Below are 15,637 nucleotides of genomic sequence, written 5' to 3'. Positions count from 1 at the left end.
ATTTCCTGAATGTAAGTTCCTATCCACACACAATCAGCAGTGGAAAGGAGGTATCAGTGTGTGGCAAGTGTAAACCTCACCAACCTTGTTCACAATCTCCAAAACAGACTCAGCCTTCAGCTGTCCTCCAGAGCAGATCAGGAAATATACACACACATAAGAAGTTGCAAAGCTCAATTTCCCTAGGAACTACCCCAAATTGACAAAAGTTGAGCCACAGTGAGAACTACGGCCACTGGCAATGCCAAACGTTCACCTCCTGATCTGGCTGCTCCCTTTCCATGGCCTTGTCAAAATGAGGGGAACGGTGAAGATGTCCAAAGAAAACGGAAATGCTCAAGTGGCTTGTCCAGCATGGCAGGTGCTCTGAACTGAGGTATTATAGAACTGATGGAAAGAGTACACAGTGTAACCCAGCCAAGACCAGGAGACAGAAATCGAGCACTGGTTCTCTTGTGTTCCTAGAGAATTTATACTTCTGCCACAACAAATGACCCAAAGGTACCAATTCCCACAAACAATAATGATGATTTATGATATAATTAAATGGTATATTTATTAATTACTGATTTATTGATTATATTCCGTGAATAAGCTAAACACTCAACAGGCATTATATAAGTAAATCTTACAATAGTTCTGTGAGGTGGGTAGTATTATCTCTATATTACAGATGAAAAAACTGAGGCAGACAGAAGTAAGGTGTCGGTCAAGGTAGGATTTGAAGTCAGGCTGTCTGTTCATAATACATCATTCTCAATTCCTCTGAAGGCACCTAAACAGAATCCCTTCAATACCCTTCATGCCCATTTCTCTGTCACTGTTCATTTGGAACACTCATAATTTTCCCTGTATGACTGAGACCCTCCTGCCTTTTTCCCACCTAGCAATCATAAACTTCTCCAGTATTTAACAAAGACTTCCTTTTATGTGTACATAAAAGCTAACATCACGATACCGTTTGGCACGAGCTGAGTGAGCGTGAGCTGAAGCGACCCCCAGTGTAAGGGAAACCTGTTGATACTTCGTCTGGCACAGTGATACTAGTTTGATGTGTGCGTTCCCCAATAAAAACCGCAGTCACCAGTTAAGAACACAAACCAGTAAAGGAAGAGTTACACTGACAGCGGGAGCAATCTACTAATTTGCTGAGAGACTATGCTGCTGTGGGACACAGGTTCAGGCATCTTTTCATCGCTGCTGCTGACATACAGTTCACCAAATGGGCTCCTTTCAAGGGCTCCTTACCTAAACAAATTCCCCATGCCTCCCTGAGAGTCTACACTGAGTGAAGTTCAGATTCAATGAGGCTAGCAGCCTAATCCCACAGCAAGCCAACTACTAGCCAACACAGGCTCCTTTCCAGGTGTAACCTGACACCCAACACCAGGTCTCCACAGCTTCTCCTTGGGAGAGGGAACCAAGGCGGACACAGCAGCACATCACACCTGGGAAGGTGTGTGTGCGAAGAGGCAGAGGAGGAGCAGAGCTGCTGAAAAGGAGATTCAGGTGTGCAGAAAGGATGATGCTTCTGCTTATCTCCTAACATTGCCAAGTACCAATATGCTTGCCAGGAGGTGGAGATAAGAAAACAAATAGCTTAGACTAAACAACTCAAAATCCGGGTTCAGCTATAGTCTTTCCTCCCCCCATTTCCCTAGGATTCCATTTTGGACTTATTTTTGTTCTTTGCGTAATGTGGGGGACCTTTGCAGGAAGTGAGATGAAGTAAGCAACAGGACCTTGTAAAGTTAAAATCGCAACCTTCATACCAAAGCAAAATAGGAGTAGGAGCCATGTGCATGTCCTCAAGGGACCAGGATTCACAGAACTGCCTAAGCAAATACTGGATCAAAGACTCCATTCTCAACTGTGACTTCCAGATCACTGGTCAATAGAGAAAACAGCACAGACCCTGTGTCCACGTTTGAGTGGGGCAAGATTCTAGGTGTCCTGTGCTGACGCTCTTTAAGATATAGTTCCACCAAAGAAACTTTAATTTAATGTTCTATGCTGTTGTCTTTCTCTTAACACCTCCTCCCAGCCTTCAAGACTTTGGCCAAGATCAACAATTGCCCAATTCTAAACAAAATGTATCATTCTCTTCGCAAAGTTTAGCATCTAGAGTGGAAAGGGCACAGGCTTTTCAGGCAGACAGATTTGAGTCAAATCTTCAATTTGCCACTTCCTCACCACAAAGCTTCCGGACCTTCTGAAAAATCAATCTCCGTACCATTAAAACAGTGACAGTTGAGATCTACCAATGGCAGTGTAAGGAGTTTATTAAACCATCTACGTAAGACCTAAGCTCAATGGGTGGTCCCCGTTTCTTCCCTCCCACTTTCAACCACCATGACTCCTCACACCATCTTTTTTCTAGAACTGCACTAGTTCAAAGCCTTGTCATCTCTCATCCTTACAATGAGAAGAGCCTCCTGACTTACCTACCTCCCTCCAGTCACTGATGTCCCTGTAATTAGATGCATGAAATGGAACTCTAATCGTGTCACTTCTCTGTGTGGTAAAATTCAGGGGCTCTTTTCTGCCTTTAAAGGAAAACAAAAACTCCTGAAGCTTAAATGTGTATCTCCTCACATCCCCACTCCTCTGGATCCACCCCCAAGGGAGATTCTAGATCCCTCTCTCCAGGATACATGACACACTTTACAAACCCTGAGCCCTTTCCCTGTGCAGGCAGCTCATCCTTTCTTACACACAGTCATCCCTCTTTTTCATGAGAGCCACGGGCCTCCCACTTTTAAAGCAGTGGCCTTAGGCAAATAAAATCCCCCAGTTGAGATCCTCACTTTATGAAGCCTCTCCAGGTACAAGATCCCTGGCCCCAATTAACTGCACCCCTGCCAGAGGTGATAAAAGAGATGAACTCACACTAGAATTCAACTTGTGAGGAACATTTTTTTTCCTTCTTCACAAAACTGCCTGAGTTCTGTACTTGATTTTACATTTATTTTTCTTGGCTAGAGTTTGTGAGTTCGTGTTCTCCCTATACTTAGCCGAGCTCTTTGAAGGAACAGACGCTCACCACCACATGTGCGCTCATTTATGATGCTCTCTCGCTTTCCTATTCACTCCTCAAAACCTGGCTCCGTACTCCCTCTCCCCAGAGATATTACCTTGATGACCCTGGCTCCCTCCCTCCCCTCACCCCTTTCACAGGTAAGTGACAATTGGGCTCAGCATCCTGTGGTATCTTTTTCTTTCCTTTCCTGTGCCCTGCAAGAAAGCAGCCCATAATTCCATGCGCCTTGTTTACTCATTTCTTCCCCTAGAAGTGCTCAACCTAAAGCAAACGTTCTCGAACTTTAGCAGTATTCTGAGGTGATGCCTGAACATCTGCAATTCTAACAAGTTCCCAGAGGATATGATGCAACCGACCCGGGGGCCATATTGCAGAACCACTGACCTACACTTCTCTCTCCCCAACTGGATAGAAGGCACCTTTGGGGCCCGGAGCACATGCTTCTTTCATATTTCACAAAGCTAGGCACAGAGTTGGTGTTTGATAAAAATCACTATTGACTAACTGATTGCCTTTGTATCTCACTCCCTCATGCCACTGTGGTAGGGTTTCTCCTCTCTACCCACAAGCAAGGTCCACTGTGGAGTGCCACTGTAGAAACAGCTCTGAACCAATCTTGTGCTAATGTTACTTCCAAGCAATACCATCTGATTGGAGCAGGGCAGACGAAAGCACACCTCATAAACTCCATGAAATGTAGCAGCAATTAACCTCATGGAACAAGAAACGACATCTTAGGTGGAACAGTCTCCTTTGATAAATATGGGGCTTATCCACCTCCAGACTGGCTCATATTTGAGTTATAATAGAGCTGGTTCACTTATAATAAAGCTCTCTAAAGATGCCAATTCCTTGATAACTTCCCCCATATGCCTGCTCCCCACTGTGTGGACCATGAACGACTACTAGCTTACACAGGCAGTCCAGCATACCTGTCCACTCACAGGGATCCAACTCTGTTTCCTTCAGGAACAATTAAGTAATAGCACCAGGGGGAAGATAACGGTTGACAGAGTGCCCAGAATTTCCTGAAGAAATGATTAAATGGACCACTGAAGATGGAAGGCATCTACCTGTGCCTGTGCATCACTGAATCATACCTTCTTATTAGAGTCACTGAAGCTGAACCTGGAGACCATTTCTCTGGCTCATTTCCTCGGGCCAGTTTTGGAAATGGGAAGAAAGGGTGAGAAGGTGGTAACAATGTCAAGAAAGGTTCCTTGACTGGGATCAAAAACTTCATTTCTACTTAAGGAAGAAAATACATCATCACTACTTCGGTTTATTCAATATGTTGCCCCACTGGCTTTCATTCAAAACTCATTTCCATTAAAAGCCACTTAATTAAGTACAAAAAGGTACCTTGATGGGTCCCACCGTCTGTTTCCACACTGGAACTCCAGTACAACGAAGCTCCCTGCTTCTGTACTTGGTAAGATCTGTCCCTGTGGGCAGATCAGTTGTTCCCAAGGAAAACTGAGGAGAGGGACACTTTTTCCCTACTCAGCAAAAATTCAGAATCTACTTACTAAACAATCAAATTTTACAAGGCACTGAAGTGATAACCCCCAAGGAGAAAGCCCATGAGGCAATAAATATCTTATAAACACAAAGGTCACAGACCCAGGTGTTTATGAGCACAGAAGATGTTTATGGCTATCCACTTGGCTGGAAATTTGCTCTCAAGCTTACTCTCTCTTCTTTATCACCAGCTACATTATTATTATTCTCCAATTATTTTTGGAAAATCCAAAGCAAAGAAGACTATAAAAGAGCTTTATGAGACTGTTGAGCCAAATCAGTATGCCAGAAACAAATCAATGCTTCCAAGAGTTCTGAATACAATTATAGGCAAACAATAGTCCAATGTGTCTGGTAATCTCCCTCCAAACCATTATTGCATAGATTAAAAGATTACAGATATTCCTCTCCGCTCCTCAATATTAATAGTGATATAAAGCACATTTAATAAACCCAAACTGCCACAGCCCTAAGTTGGATTATGGGTCTGGTTCTTCATAAACTGACATGTACATGCAGACTCAGTTTAATAATATACAATCTCGGGTCAATCAAAATCTACCCTCACCAGCTCTCTATTTATTATCGCTTTTGCCACAACCTGCACCCAATCAGATGCTGTCCTAAAACTCTCTTGGCTGGCAGCTGCACAAAAATCTGCACAGCATCAGCATAACAAGTGACAGGTCTCCCCATCAATTACAACTCTGAGGGAAAGACGGCTTCGGCGGGGACATAACCCCACAGTCACACACCACCTTAGTTTCTGACGGACCATCAGATCAGAAAGGAAGCTGTCATCAATGGAGAAAAGGAACCCAGCTCCTCATTAGCCAGGGTTTTCTTTTCTTTCTTTCTTTCTTTTTTTTTTTTTCCAACATACATCAAGGAATAATCATGGGCCAACTCAACTCTGACAGCTCCGTATGTAAATGGCATTTAAATGCAGGCAAACAGCTCACAAACAAAGAGGCTGCAGCAAGGGTGCTGTTCACAGACCCACTCAGACCTAGCGTCCACGCTGCAGGTCTCTAGGTTTTTAGCTCCCCCAGAATGACCAGAAACATCATGATGAACACAAAGATGTTATTATGAGCTATGTGTACCCTGCCGGGGTCCACAGGCAGGTTCTCCTGTAGGAATGGAGGATCACTTGCCTCCTGGACCACCCACCTCCCCAGACTCTCCCTCCAGCCAGGCCAGACTCTCACAGCCTTTTGTCTCACGGCTCCACCTCTGCTCAGACCTCTGCCCCTTTGCAGCTCATAAATCAAATTCAACGTTCTTTCAGGCCCACCTCTAGGCCTACTTCCACCTCAAAGTCCACCTCACTCACCAGCCTAAAGGAACCCACTCGTCTCCAATCTCCTGTGACACTCACAAGGAACACGGCACACCAAAGCAACAGCATCTCTTTTGTCCTGGAAAGTCCTCCAATTGTTAAATATAGGCCTGATTTCCCCAAATGACCACCAGGTTCCCTCAGCCAGACACACTCTATTTCTCCCTCCTCCCTCACACAGGATGTACACAAAATCCCCGTAAGACCTGGTACATGAAATACTGCCTTCAGCAAGGAATGCATAAAACAGGACGTTACCACTGGAGAGTAAAGCTCCTAGACAGCTGGGTTCTTGGCAATTAAAGTATAAATGTTCCTTCCCCTAAGCTTCCCCAGCACCCTTAGCATACCGCAGTTCTCAACATAGCACACAATTTTTGGTTTTCTGGTGTCATGTTTGCTTCTCATATCAGAATTAGTGATTCTCAATAGCACAGCTACATCCTAGGTTGTCTCCCTAGTGAGGGCAGATCAGAGTGAGCTGATGATGGTGGTGGTGGTCATGGTAGTGAAGAGGAGGAGGAGGAGGAGGAGGAGGAGGAGGAGGAGGAGGAGGAGGAGGAGGAGGAGGAGGAGGAATGGCAAACACTATTTACAATGTACAAAGCACTTCACAACAGCCTTACTAGAAAGGTGCTATTACTATCATCATTTAACTGATGAGGGAACTGAGACTCCAGGTTACCTGAGGTCACAAAGCCGTCTGCCTTCAAAGCCCACGTCAACCAAATATCTCTTGAACAGATGAGAAATGACACACTTTGAACGCGAAAGTAACCGCAGTATGAAGAAGCAGTAGACTTGGACGAAGATCCCTGGCCTAGAACCTTGGCTCTGTCACTTGCTGGATAGGACACCATAGCTGATGCATAACCTCTGTGGCCCTCGTTTTCTTTATCTACAAAATGAATGGGGCTAATAAAACCTATCCTGTAATTCTGAAGTGAAGAGCAAATACCAGTGAAAGCTCTTGGCAAACTGTAAAGCACTCCACAATTATCTGTCGACTCGGTCAAAAGTGAGCCCTTCATAAAGATCCAAGGTTAGTACCACATGACTCCTGACAGTAGACAGAATGGAGCAAAAGGGCACAGTGACGGCAGCTGGGAGTGTCGTGCACCAGAGCCTAAGAGCACGCCGACACATGGAGAAGCTACTTGCATGAAGTTGACCTTCATTTCCAGCGCTCAACCTACACTACTCAAGTTTCAGCTCTATCCTCACCAAAAAATCTGGTCTTAGCCAGAATAACTGAGTTTAACAATTAAAGGAAAGTACTAACCCCAAACTGGTTTAATCTGATAATATTCTCCTAACATGTCTGGGGGCACGGGGGCAGAATGAGAGAAAATGTTTTAATTTCCAGTGGCTGACAGAATGATCTAAATTCTACTAAAATTAGTGGAAGTAAAATGAATTAATAGAGGTTAAAGTACCCATCACCATGCCTAAAACATAGATGACCAAAAAATGTTTCTTTCCTCCCTTTTAATGATCACCAGGAAATAAAGCTTTGAGATGTCAGAATGATCCACAACACCCATCTCCCAAGGAGAAAGCTCGCCTCCACAGTTAACAGCTTCTCTCAGAAACTGACACCTCTCTACACTCAAACCCAGGCATCATTACCAGCCTTTGTAGTGCTTGGATTTCAGAGGCAAAAGGCTTGGCCCGTCTTTTCACTAGGAAACGGTGCAGCAGATAGCATGACCTCTCTTGGCTAGTTTCAGACTGACAGTACCCAAGCCCAAACACAAATTACTGCCTCCAACAGGAAGTCATTTACTGATAGGGGCCTCTTAGGGTAAATAGTGTGAAAAATAGTCAGGAATGGCTCTGTTGTCTTTCACCATTTATACATAGAACATATGCACAGCTGAAATGTGGAGGTCATTATGCCAAGTTCCACTTAAGTATTAAAAAAAAAAAAAAAAAGACTGTAAAGAAGTCTAGAGAAGATGAGAAACAGAGCAGACCATTTCCTCCAACACATTAAAAACCACTTGTCTTGACCTTGTTTCTTTCCAACGAAAAGATCACCCAAAGATGACTTTCAGATTGGTGCTTTCAAATACGTCCATCCTTTGAACTTGACAACTTTCTCCCTTATCAAACTCCCTCTTAAGGATGTATTATCATGTCCACAGGAGAAAACTCCCCAATTTCAGTAAAAACAGGTATGTTAGACTATGTGCAAGATGCAAGGTAAAAGGCAATAGACCTACTCCATTTCAGAAAACATCCATTTTCTATCTACAGAGGAAGGCAAATCATCTATACAGATGTGACACAGAAGTCTTAGATGCCTTATCACATCCTGGCATATCACGTGATTGTTTTATAAGACAGCAGCTTAAAACCATGTCACGAGACTAGCTGTAAATGTCTTTATGGCAAAGCGAGGGTAATCTGCAACTGAGGTATCACTGTTGAAAAAAATAAATTTTAACTGAAAAATAATTGGCTTCTCTCTCCATCTCCAAAAAGGGACCTAGCTCAATAAAAGAATGCCTATTATTCTTGAAGAAAGGAACTGCTGCCTTTCATTAAGATGCCATGAATGCTTTTCCTGTTGGCCACAACACTGTCAAGGGCGGCACATTCTTGGCAGACCCTGCAGCATAAAGAGGGCAGCCCCTCCTCTGCAAGCACCAGCCCCCAGACATCTCCAGAGTGCACGCTCCATTCCCCCCATGCCGCCGGGCACACACTGTGCACACACAAAGTTTTTGCAGATTTTTCCAAGTGCCAATTGAGCCCCCAAGTGCACATTCACTGTGCGGGCTGAAAGCAGGGCTGTAGGTGACAAAGGGAACACGGCTCCTATTCTTTGGAGTCCTATTCAGTACACTGGGTTAGAGAGGCTCCAGACTGTGCGGGGCTCTCTGCCTCAGAGGCCCTCACCCGGGTGGCCTAGCTGGGAGCTGGCCACTCACTGGTACAGCGGGAGCGTTCCACATAATGGGTGCACGTCACACAGACACCCTGCCAGCCACACACTTTCCTCTCCGGCCTAGCCCAACCCTGTCCTCAAAGCACTCTTGTGAATACAGCTTCCATCCTTTGCTGACAATATATCTTCTTTCCCTCACTTTCTCACTCCAAACTGCCTGAGCAGAAACCCAGGAGAAGTAGCTGGCAGGGGCAGGAACATCACCATTTCCTATAAGGAACTTAGGAAAACAAATGACGTGGTTCAGCTTTTCACAACATTTGTATAGTATTTACAAGGTAGACCAGTGGGGCTTCGAATGTATGGTGCCAAGAAAATGTTAAAGCAACAAAAAGTACGACTCCCTAAAACTGCAGAATCTTTAAACCAGAAATTTACAATGGGTTTTTCTTGGCAAGGAGAGCCTCAATGGAATAATGGTGAAATTGTACTTACTCTGAGGATGTAAATGGAAATACCACACTTGCTGGCACAGCCCAAAGTCTCAATTGCCTGGACTCAATTGCCATTTTCATAAATGCAGTCCCTGTTGAACCACAAGCAGGACTGTGAACCGCCCCGAGCCCAGCTGCTGACTTGTCCCTTTTTCTGTTTACCAAAATCCCTACGTGCCCACAGAGCTGCCCCAGCTGACACCTTGAGTTTCAGCAGTATCTAAGTCTGATAATTAAAAGCAGGAAGGCCTGGACATTTATTCAGACCTAGCATATGTCAAGCACAAGGCTAGGTGCTTTAAATATATTCACAGCTACTCACAGGTACATGAGAATTACATACCATTTTTAGACACTCCCCCTGCCCCATGTAACATGCCTCCACAACTGGAAAGTAGAATGTGTAAGAATAAGTAATTAGGAAGCCTCCAACATGTTCACCTGACACAATGCCAGGTCACTTACAAACATCATCTGACTTACTCCTCATAATAATCCCACACAGTAGGCATAGTCTCATTCATCTAGTGGGAAAGGTAAATAATTTTCCCAAGGTGGAACACCTACCAAATGGAGAAGGATGGGGCAATCCAGCCTGACCAGACATCTGACGCCTGAGCCACCATCCCTGCAGACCACACTCGCCCTCCAAGTCTGCCAGACTCACTGGCCAGTGCTTTCTCATGCTTTCTAATGATGTCCTAAGTGCGTGCCATATGGCAGCCATTGGTCTAGCATCAGAGACACAGGTGAACAGGACCTCCCCAAAAAGGTGACACATAGCAGAGGGCATGAGCCACATGGACATCTGGGAATGTTCCAACAGAATGTTGCAAGCTAAGAGAACAATAACGCAAATTCTCTGAGAATGAGAACGTTTGGCTTGGTTTAAGAACAGCAAGCAAGCTCAAGGGTCAGAGAGGATTAATGGGAGGGGACAGCAGGAGACGAGCTGGGAGGCTCCAGACCATGCAGTATCGTGGAGGCCACAGTAACTACAGCGTCTGAATTGCATTCTTAGTGGAACGGGAGACTAGCTGGAGGACTCTGAACTGAGAAGTGATATGATCTCAAGTTCATGTTAAAAGGGCCACTCTGACCGCTTGAAGAACACTCTGCAGAGATCAGCTGGGAGGCCACGGAGGCAATCCAGGTGAAAGATGATGGCAGTGGAGGTGAGAAGCGTCTGGGCTCTGTTCAGTCTGGTTTTAGCACTCTGTGGCTGACAAAATCATTCCTACTCCACCCTCAGAAGAACCTGGATCCAGAACCACAGAGTTAAAAAGAACCAAGGAAACATTCAGACGGCATCCGTAAATGAAATCCAGTTGAAAGTTGGAGCCCATAGAAATAGGCTCACTGACGGCATCCTTGAGCCAATGGAGATCCAGCGCTTAGAAAGATACAAAATGTTGAGACAAAGCATGGCAAATGGATAAATTTTACAGCACCACCTTCCGGGTGACCCTCTTTGCCCTCCAGGTACTCTCACCATCCAAATTTGACAACCCTATTACCCAAATTTATCATGCAATTCAATCCATACAGCATCAGGTTTGGAAAAAGCTGGGAGGAACCTGTGTGTCTGTGCTGAACAAAAAAATGGAGCCCCCTTCTCCCACCTTGCCAAGTATAAGAAGTGTTTTTAAGCCTAATACCACTTGTTCTATGCTGGTATGTTTTGGTTTGTGTGTTTGTTTGTTTTTTTTTTTCCAGAAAGACCTTAATTATCATGCTGGAGGGTTGGGGAAAGATGGCTTTTATGTGGTTTTATCTCCCAAACACAGTATTGTCATGGGTTTATTTATTTGTGTTTTTACAGTAACATGATGCTCTCCTGTAATTGAGACTATTATGGAGAGGGCTGGCATGTGTTTTCCACAAGATTAAAGGCAATTTCTGTTTTCAAAGCCAGTACTGCTTCTTGGAAAACTCCTTTCCTATGCTAAACTAAATCCACTAAGCCAAAATTCTACACTCACCTCGTCTGCATTACAGCATTGCAAACAGGACTAGGAAAGACAATTTCATTCATGCATTGATTCAAGCAGTATTCGCTAAACCCCTACTGCACCAGGTGCTGTGGGGGTGGGAAAATACAGCGTAAAATGAAACAACAGTCTTTGCCCTCCAGGGGCTCTGAATCCAGAGGGGAAAACACATAGAAATGACTATGCTACAAGGCAGACTGTGATAAGAGCTATAATACGAGTAAAACAACATACATTGGGAGAACAGAGAATGAAAGACTGATCCCACCTGGTGGGGAGGGGTGGTTGTGGGAAAGGCTATAACGTGAATAGGACCTTCAAGTCCCATAGGCCTGGGAAAGGTATTAAGATAGCAGGAACAGCAGGGCCACAGGCACAGGAGAGAGAAAAGGTAAGGCAATAAGTAACTGAAAAAAATCACCAGAAGGGCTTTGAGTCTGGGTAAGGGGAGCTTAGAGGTATACCGGGGTACAAATAAGATCAGAAAGGGGAAGGCTTGGAGCCAGTCTGTGATGGCCCCTCCTTGACTGAAGACTTTGGGTTTGGATATTCAGAGGACACTAGGGAACCATTTCAGGTGCCCAAGTAAGAAAACACAGGGCTATTACGTGTCAATTACATGACAGACACATCTTAGGTATCCACAGGTGCCTCTTACACCTCACAGTGATGCAAGAGGGTGGCTAGTATGAGTCCCAGATCACAGATGGGAAAACTGGGTATTAGGTCGAGTTTTAATCTGTTCTAGAGTTCAATCCATTCTTCCCGAATCCATGAGTCCATGCTTAAATATTCTTCCCATGAGGCCTGTAAGATTTCTTTTATGGAAATAACTCACAGTGTGGAGAGTGGTGTGGAGTGAAAACACTAGCCAGAGAACTACTTGAGCTATTCTCAGATAAGAGATGCAGAAGGTGTGAGGGAAAGAGGACATGTGACTCTAACCTGTGCGCCACCTCCACCTCTGGGGGATAAATGTACGCTTCGGCATCAATTATATGTAAATATAAAAATCTTGCTTTGAGAGATGTTTTTTTAAACATGCTCTGAGTTTTGGGATTGACAGCATAATACTGTCACCTTATTCCAGAGTATGCTGTCTGGTCCTCAAAAAGTTACCTAAGTTAACTCTAGACAAACCTATTTTACAAGTGAACTAACAGAGGCTCAGAAAGCAGTGGCTTGACCAAGGTCAGATTGTCAGTTTCTTCTGAATCTCAGACCACAGCCATTTTTCCCTGTAACCGCATTCCCCCCCACCCCCCGCCAAGGAAGGATGCTACTAGTCATGTTCTAATAGAGGAAAGATCAAATGCAAACACAAAACCTTTTTATTTTTTTTAATTTTTTAATGTTTATTTGTTTTTGAGAGCGAGAGAGAGAGACAGACAGACAGAGCACGAGCAGGGGTGAGGCAGAGAGAGAGAGAGGAACACACAGAATCTGAAGCAGGCTCCAGGCTCTGCTGTCAGCACAGAGCCCAATGCGGGGCTGGAACTCACAAACTGTGAGATCATGACCTGAGCCGAAGTCGGACGCCTAACCAACTGAGCCACCCAGGCGCCCCAAACACAAAACCTTTTTAAAGGTAACCCCCACCTTCTTCCTCTATGTCTCTCAAAACTCTTCTTCATCTTCATCAATGCCATTCTTACGACAACTCACTCTGAGTGACAGCTTCTTGTGATTAGTCCTCTCAAAGAGACTAGGGCTCAGGGAGGAAAGAATCTCTCCTTTACTCAACAGCTACTATGTGCCAGGGGCTTTCCATACATCGTTAATAACTGTAACAGTAATAGCTATTCAGTCCTAATTATGGGCCAGGCACTGCACTAAGCATTTGAAATTTTATCACAGTTAATCTTCATAAGAATCATGTGAGGCTAGTAGCTTCTTTTTGCAGATAAGAAAACCGAGGCTTGGAAATGTCCAGTAATTTGCCCAAGAGGACACAATTAGCAAGTCATAGAACTGAGACATGAATCAAAGCCTACTGTGTTCTGATGCCAGTGCCCTCACCCACTCTTCTGTGGCATCAGAGAGGCCAGCATGCTGGGGGCATGCGGTGTGGGGAATGTGTGAAGCAGCAGCCAAAGGGAAGCAGAGTCAGGCAGGGGTCAGATTATGATTCACCTCTTCAGTCCTGCTGGGGAGTGCAGACTTTATCTGGATGCTGATCATCAACCTGAGCATTTTAAGTAGGTTAGTGACCTGGTCAAGTTTGTAGATTTTAGGAAAATCCACTGTTTTCAATGTACAGAATTGATTTTATTGGGGCCAGGGCAAGCCTGAAGACAGAGGAGTTAGGAGGCTTTGCATGACTCTAAGAAATAGCTGATGAGGGCCATGTGAACCACCGCGCCTCCTAGGTGTTCAATAAATATTTGTTAATTGCGGTATTGATTGGTTACAAGCAGAACAATCTGTTGTACCTATCGGGGCATGTCAGCTCTGTCATATGGCTGTTCCAGTTTATGGTCACAGACTCTGGGTGCAATGTTCTCTCACAGAGAAAAGGCCTCTATCACTGCCAGTGTTGTGTGACATCCTCTCTGGGGTTTCCATCCCCTAATTGCGTACTTCTGCTAATTGAGGAATTCCTGATGAAATGTGAGACCCAGGCTGGGAGCGTCTGTATATATCTGCCTTCTCTCTTCGGGGCAGGGAGGGAAGTAGGTGGGTAGTTGGTGCCTCTGAAGAGGAGTTATGTACTTCCATGATGTGCACCCTCCACTCTGAAATAACCAACTGCATTCCTTGGAATCAAGGATTCTGAGGATTAAGACCTAATGTTGATGGGAAGGCAAGAGAGTGCTGGCTCTGATGGAGAAGGGGAGGGGGGGGGGCCTGACTGCCCAGCAAGGAGTGATGTCGAGGTCAGAAGGGTTCCAGAGCCCCCTGACTGTTCTCTGCAAGCTCCTGGTTTCGTATCCCTCATCTCTCCTGACAGAAAGCACACAGGTGCAGAAGCCAACAAGCCACACAGGATCATCAGACATTGCCCAGCTCACCCTTGATCTGGAGACAAAAACCTCAGGATATCCTTTCACCTTGCCCTGCCAGCCAGGTACTTAATTTCTTCCTAACTGTGAGCTTAAGTTCCTTTTTTGGCTATCTGTATAACTGAGGTCTAACTATATAGCTGCTCAGACTCCATAGGCTAAATCAGAGTGGGGCTCACGTGGCCAGATGAGCACCAAGAGCTAAGGGGCCAACCAGATAAAGTGAAACCTATGGAAACAGTTTACCGTATTTTCTAGTTAGCACCTGATTTAGTGCCTAAGCATAAACCTTAAACATTTGGAACACTAAATATGTGAAAAGCAGTTCTGGCTTCTTAAATAAACCGGGAGAGTGCATTATAGTATGCATTTACTTCCAGATTGAATCATTCAGCAAATATCACCTGAACACCCAGTGATTCTCTATTTTAAGTGTGCGTAGAAATTATCTGGGGGAATGTGTTAAAATGCAAATTACCACACCCAGAGAGTCTGACTTAGTAGGTGTAGAGTCAGGCCGAGTATGGTGATTAAACTATGTCCACAAACCCTTTAATTCTCCTCCCTTCCATGGTGGAGCCTGATTCTCCTCCCCTTGAGTGCATGCTGTTCTTAGTGACTCACTCCTGATTAATAGAATGTGGCAGACGTGACAGTTTCCACTTGCAAGATTAGATCATTTGTCTCTCTTTTAAATCATTCACTCTGGGGAAACCACAGGTCATGTCAAGAAGTCCCTTTGGAGGTCCATGTGGTGAGAAACCAAGGCCTCCTGCCAAGAGCCAAGTGTGAGTGCCATCTTGGAAGTGGATGCTACAGCCCTCGTCAACCATTCATATGACAGCAGGCCCAGCCAACACCTTTACCTCAATCTCGTGAAAGAACCTGAGCAAGAACCTCCCAGGAGTTCCCGACCCATAGAAACCATGAGATAATTAGTAAATGTTTGCTGTTTCAAGCAGAGAAATTTGAGGGTAATTTGTTACATACCCATACATAACTAATATACCTAGAAATCAGCATTTTAAATCTCAATCTTGGTGATTTACAACAAAAAAACACCCACCGTGACAGAGTCCAGATGTTTCCAATTTTACATGAACTTTGTCAAAAGGAAGAAAACTACTAAAAACAAAATAGATCGCGTTCATCTTATTTGAGCTCATTGGACTCAGGACTCACTTCATTTCCATGATACTCCTGTGCAACCACTACCCCATTTAAGCTTTATGGAGACAACATGAAGTCCACGAAACTAAACATTACGGAGCAAGTTGGTCCATCACTTGTAATAAATATTTTAAATTTCCAGCGAAAATTTACACTCAGTGGTATAATAATATTGCATGGTAAA

The 15,637-nt window shown here is 44.6% G+C and overlaps 1 protein-coding gene and 1 long non-coding RNA gene across 7 annotated transcripts in view; one reads left to right on the top strand and one right to left on the bottom strand.

The window, feature by feature from the left end:
- AUTS2 (activator of transcription and developmental regulator AUTS2) overlaps nucleotides 1-15,637 on the bottom strand; it is a 1,113,014-nt gene that overhangs the window by 904,317 nt on the left and 193,060 nt on the right. The window lies entirely within an intron of this gene.
- Nucleotides 10,694-15,512, top strand: LOC122234496. Its single transcript, XR_006212262.1, has 3 exons — nucleotides 10,694-10,772; nucleotides 14,232-14,348; nucleotides 15,004-15,512. It is a non-coding gene; the product is annotated as an uncharacterized LOC122234496 (long non-coding RNA).

This window comes from Panthera tigris, chromosome E3 (genome assembly GCF_018350195.1).
Source record: "Panthera tigris isolate Pti1 chromosome E3, P.tigris_Pti1_mat1.1, whole genome shotgun sequence".
NCBI classification, from domain to species: Eukaryota; Metazoa; Chordata; class Mammalia; order Carnivora; family Felidae; genus Panthera; species Panthera tigris.
This window is presented reverse-complemented; position numbering and strand designations above follow the sequence as displayed.